The sequence below is a fragment of the Nilaparvata lugens genome, chromosome 6, assembly GCF_014356525.2.
Source record: "Nilaparvata lugens isolate BPH chromosome 6, ASM1435652v1, whole genome shotgun sequence".
NCBI classification, from domain to species: domain Eukaryota; kingdom Metazoa; phylum Arthropoda; class Insecta; order Hemiptera; family Delphacidae; genus Nilaparvata; species Nilaparvata lugens.
In genome coordinates this window covers 48,896,181-48,902,180 of record NC_052509.1, presented here as the reverse complement: position 1 = coordinate 48,902,180, position 6,000 = coordinate 48,896,181, and positions in this window count along the sequence as shown.

Sequence of the window (6,000 nt, the reverse complement as noted above, 5' to 3'; positions counted from 1 at the left end):
TGCAATTAATCTAATATCAATAACCGATAATACCCTGTGGTAATCATTAATGCATTTTCTATCCATCCTGATCCACAACTTTATTACATATAAATCCAAACAATTTTTTCTAATCTGGTGCCAATACATCACTCTCATAATTGATTGGACAGACTAATACTCGCAGTAATGAATTGTCATAAAAATAGAGAAAAATGTATAATGAATTAGAAAAACTAATAGATAATCAGGATATAGCTGCAAACTTTCCTACGATGAGAACGATATTTATGACTTCGATCCTATTGATAGCTTTTCATTGTTCCATTAGTCATACGGTAGTACAGTGTAGTAGGTATACCGTAGGCTATTCCTCAACTTTCTAAAATCCTTGCTTCCATTCAATGACGATTTCTTTGATTTAGATAAGTGATAGGTCTACCATGTTTTTCTCTACAGTAATACTCAAATCGAATCATAGTCAATTACTCAAATAGTCAGACCAATCAATAACTAGCCGTTCAAACACAAAACACATACAATAGTAACGAATAAAATGCGAAACACATACAATACTAACGAATAAAATCCAAACACATACAATACTAATGAAGAACTTGGAAGTTGAATAAATATTCATTTTATCATAGCCCCCAGCCACAGATCGACAGACACGCTTATGACTGAATTTCATTGTTGCCAGCCAAGCCACTTGACATGATCTGTGATCGCGGAAAGTTGGAGAAGGGAGCAAACAAAAGCTGCGTGTCGGAGACGAGTAGGAAAAGTGACAGAAATAAATGAAAAATGGTCGCAACCACTAAAATGATACGTTGTTTTCCTTCCACGCGAGACGGATGTGTTCTTTGTTGCCGGAGAGAAGTAATAATGGCGAAAGAAAAGCGCGCGAGATTTGTCTCCAAACATTAGCAGGAAGCAAACAACAAAAGAAAGAGGAGAGCTAAATGGACATGCAGCAGCAGCAGCGTCTCACCGTAACAAGAACAAAAGCTGAGAGCATTTACCCGTGCAAAAAAGCACATTGTACAGTTTTATCGCCGCACCGAAATTCTACAACTGGGACAGATAACAATGCCGTTTGTTGAGCTATTAGTCAAGAAAATTAGCCCCGAAGGGCCATCGGACCGATGTCTCTCAAGCGCAACTCACAACTCTGCTTGCATCTGCTCTCAAATTAACTGAAAACTCTTTGCCAGGTGGCTGTGATAGCTATCACAGAATTCGTATGACTGTCATCTTTTCGAATTATCCAAGTTGCATCTCTCATCTCTTTATAAATCCAATCTCAATGCCTTTTTTCATATCGTATAAATTCATATCATTCTATCATTCATATATTCCAGAGAGCGTACAACACTTCACTCAAGTTGAAACTTGGCTGGTAGCAAGGATACTAAATAACTATTCTTGTCTGAAGATAGTCTATTATACTATCCTATACCTAGCCATATTATGAAATATTGAAAGAACAGTTTTAGTTGGGTTCCGAATCTCAAAACGTTTTCAAATAAACTTCCTTTTATTTGAAAAATGTCAATAATTGTTATTGTTGAGGTTTATAAACCTTCCGGCAGTCGCACTGTTGTAAAAAGTACAACCGTGTCAGTTTTTTTGCTGCATAAAACTATTGAATGGGGTGGTGTCAGTGAGTGAGTCACCTATGCATCCCAAAACTTTCTCCCCATCTCACTGAGATGCAGTATCAACTGAGCAATGGTTCAGTCTTTAGGTGCCATTTAGTCGCGACAGTGCATAACTATGATAGGGAAAGATTGAAAACGGGGAAAAAGACTGTAAACGAACCATTAACACAGAATTGATGGCTTTGCTTGGTGTAGGCCTACCTTATTGTTCTACGAAATGGTAATCATCCAATCCAAAAATTTTTAAGGGCCTGAAATAATCCAATGAGATTGGAATAGTAATTATAGAAAATTAATTAATATGTTTTGACAGTAAACAAAGTACATAACACTTGGAAAATTGGATGTTGAAAAATTAAACACGCGACTACTCGTGTGATTAAGTAGGGCGCGAATACCGGAAGGTAAATGACAATAATGAATAATCAACTCAATGTAACATATTGCTAAAGCTCAATTATTAGGATATGAGCTCTGGCTCCCATTCGGAAAACATTGATAACCATTGTAAAACAGAGCTCATCTCCTGGTAATCTGTACAAGTGTATATTAGTGCTTTTCTAATATACAGTAAGATTCAGCTACGGTAATATTATTTTTCGTAAAACTCCCAAGTGTTATAAGCTAAGCAAAATCGGTATTTTTGTGACTTTTTATTTGCTCACCAACTCTTCATTTTCAGTGAGAACTCAGCTTTCTTCTCTTGCTATATTTTATTACCAATCTTGTCACTCCTGTATCTGATTCCACTTCCCATTTTACAGCTATTTCCATCACAAATATCATCTTCAATATTAGCCAGTATTAAGTCTTTTTTACACCACCTACAAATTTAGAAATTCATCATTATTGAATGTATAAGTTTTAACATAAAAAACACCTTGTATCATTCAATACAAAACTGAAATTTTCAACAGAGCTCTCAAACATCATAGGGGTTTTCATTTGGATTTGAATAGGTTTTTCGAACACGATTCATCTGTAAACTGATTCAAATGAGTGCTTTTCTGGCTGCCTTTGACCTTTGCTAATGAAAAGTCGCATTCAGCTGAAAGCTCGACTGTTACTTAGTTTTGACTGCGTTTTGCGGCCCTGTTATAGGGGTCACAAGCCCCAACCACAACTGCCGCCTCACTTCTAACTGTCAGCATTACTTATAATTAGCATCCATGCTTCCCATTCATCACATTCTGACAGTGAGAAGTGAATCTGACAGGCACATGGTGGATGGTTAACCCAGCACACAGCTCCCAATCAGAGACCACTACTACTGCAAGGCCATTGCCACACATTCAACTATATAGCAGCTTATTATTACTGCTTTGACTGTATTTGGAACAACCGCAACATTCAGTTGATGTGTCTGTTTCATTGATTACATCCATTACAAGTTAATTAATCATGTGAATCTTCTCACTCTTGAATTCGTTTCAAGATGTGCGAGTAGCGTAGGCCTATATTGTTTTAGTAACAATATTTTATAAACCATAATTTTACAGTTGTGTTGTGAGTGATGTTGTGGTACTTTTCCATAATGAAAACACAAATTTGAAATTGTCAACCACTTTTTATTATTATAATATATACAAACCAGGTTTCGTGGCTTTACCAGCCACATCTTCAGCTTTTTTTTAGGTTTTTATACATCATAAAGTGAGCTGTAGTAGGCTATAAATAATAGACGATAGAGAAGAAAAAGCGGGCATGATTCTCTTGATAATAATATAGAACACAATGATACTGGTGCACTGACTTCTCATGAGAAACCTGGAAAATTTGATTCATTCCCGTAGAATGAGAATGATTGATTCATCCGGTTTCCTTCAAACAAAAATGGAATTTTCTTAAATTATTCTTCTTAGGCGCCTTCTTGAGATGAGTGCAGACTTACGCGCTGCACGACACAAACGAAACGCGAGAAATACGCAAATCACGCAATTCTGCTTCACAAGACTATTTTCATGCGCGCGCAACGCACTGACCAAGCTCCGGCCGACAATGGATCGTGGAAAGTGAAAAACGCTCTGATTGCGCTCTCATATCGATCATCGTACTATTATTACTATTCGTCCAATTTACCACCCATGAAAAGGGTACTTGTATATGTCAATTGATTAGTCAAATTCAATTCAATCCTTGAAAAATCAAGTACTTGGCGAATCCTTGATTGAGAAACGATCGTATGTCGCACTGCGCGTAATACAAACTGTACGCAGTTTATGAGACAAACCTTCTAGAAGATTGTCCTGTTTTGTTCAGCAAGGCATGCTTTAAGGTCGCTTAAAAATCGTTCAGAAATATAGCACTATCTTCGACCAATCTCAATGCCTTTTTTCATATCGTATAAATTCATATCATTCATATATTCCAGAGAGCGTACAACACTTCACTCAAGTTGAAACTTGGCTGGTAGCAAGGATACTAAATAACTATTCTTGTCTGAAGATAGTCTATTATACTATCCTATACCTAGCCATATTATGAAATATTGAAAGAACAGTTTTAGTTGGGTTCCGAATCTCAAAACGTTTTCAAATAAACTTCCTATTATTTGAAAAATTTCAATAATTTTGTTATTGTTGAGGTTTATAATACCTTCCGGCAGTCGCACTGTTGTAAAAAGTACAACCGTGTCAGTTTTTTTGCTGCATAAAACTATTGAATGGGGAGGTGTCTGTGAGTGAATCACCTATGCATCCCAAAACTTTCTCCCCATCTCACTGAGATGCATTATCAACAGAGCAATGGTTCAGTCTTTAGGTGCCATTTAGTCGCGACAGTGCATAACTATGATAGGGAAAGATTGAAAACGGTGAAAAAGACTGTAAACGAACCATTAACACAGAATTGATGGCTTTGCTTGGTGTATCAGTGTAGGCCTACCTTATTGTGCTATGAAATGGTAATCATCCAATCCAAACATGTTTAAGGGCCTGAAATAATCCAATGAGATTGGAATAGTAATTATAGAAAATTAATTAATATGTTTTGACAGTAAATAAAGTACATAACACTTGGAAAATTGGATGTTGAAAAATTACAACACGCGACTGCTCGTGTGATTGAGTAGGGCGCGAATACCGGAAGGTAAATGACAATCAATTCAATATAACATATTGCTAAAGCTCAATTATTAGGATATGAGCTCTGGCTCCCATTCGGAAAACATTGATAACCATTGTAAAACAGAGCTCATCTCCTGGTAATCTATACAAGAGTGTATAATATATTAGTGCTTTTCTAACATACAGTAAGATTCATTTAATATTATTTTTCGTAAAACTCCCAAGTGTTAGGTTAGCAAAAAGTGTGGTGCTAAGCAAAATCGGTATTTTTGTGACTTTTTATTTGCTCACCAACTCTTCATTTTCAGTGAGAACTCAGCTTTCTTCTCTTGCTATATTTTATTACCAATCTTGTCACTCCTGTATCTGATTCCACTTCCCATTTTACAGCTATTTCCATCACAAATATCATCTTCAATATTAGCCAGTATTAAGTCTTTTTTACACCACCTACAAATTTAGAAATTCATCATTATTGAATGTATAAGTTTTAACATAAAAAACACCTTGTATCATTCAATACAAAACTGAAATTTTCAACAGAGCTCTCAAACATCATAGGGGTTTTCATTTGGATTTGAATAGGTTTTTCGAACACGATTCATCTGTAAACTGATTCAAATGAGTGCTTTTCTGGCCGCCTTTGACCTTTGCTAATGAAAAGTCGCATTCAGCTGAAAGCTCGACTGTTACTTAGTTTTGACTGCGTTTTGCGGCCCTGTTATAGGGGTCACAAGCCCCAACCACAACTGCCGCCTCTCTTCTAACTGTCAGCATTACTTATAATTAGCATCCATGCTTCCCATTCATCACATTCTGACAGTGAGAAGTGAATCTGACAGGCACATGGTGGATGGTTAACCCAGCACACAGCTCCCAATCAGAGACCACTACTACTGCAAGGCCATTGCCACACATTCAACTATATAGCAGCTTATTATTACTGCTTTGACTGTATTTGGAACAACCGCAACATTCAGTTGATGTGTCTGTTTCATTGATTACATCCATTACAAGTTAATTAATCATGTGAATCTTCTCACTCTTGAATTCGTTTCAAGATGTGAGAGTAGCGTAGGCCTATATTGTTTTAGTAACAATATTTTATAAACCATAATTTTACAGTTGTGTTGTGAGTGATGTTGTGGTACTTTTCCATAATGAAAACACAATTTTGAAATTGTCAACCACTTTTTATTATTATAATATATACAAACCAGGTTTCGTGGCTTTACCAGCCACATCTTCAGCAATTATCTTCAGTAATTCTTCATCAACATCTTCAGTAATTA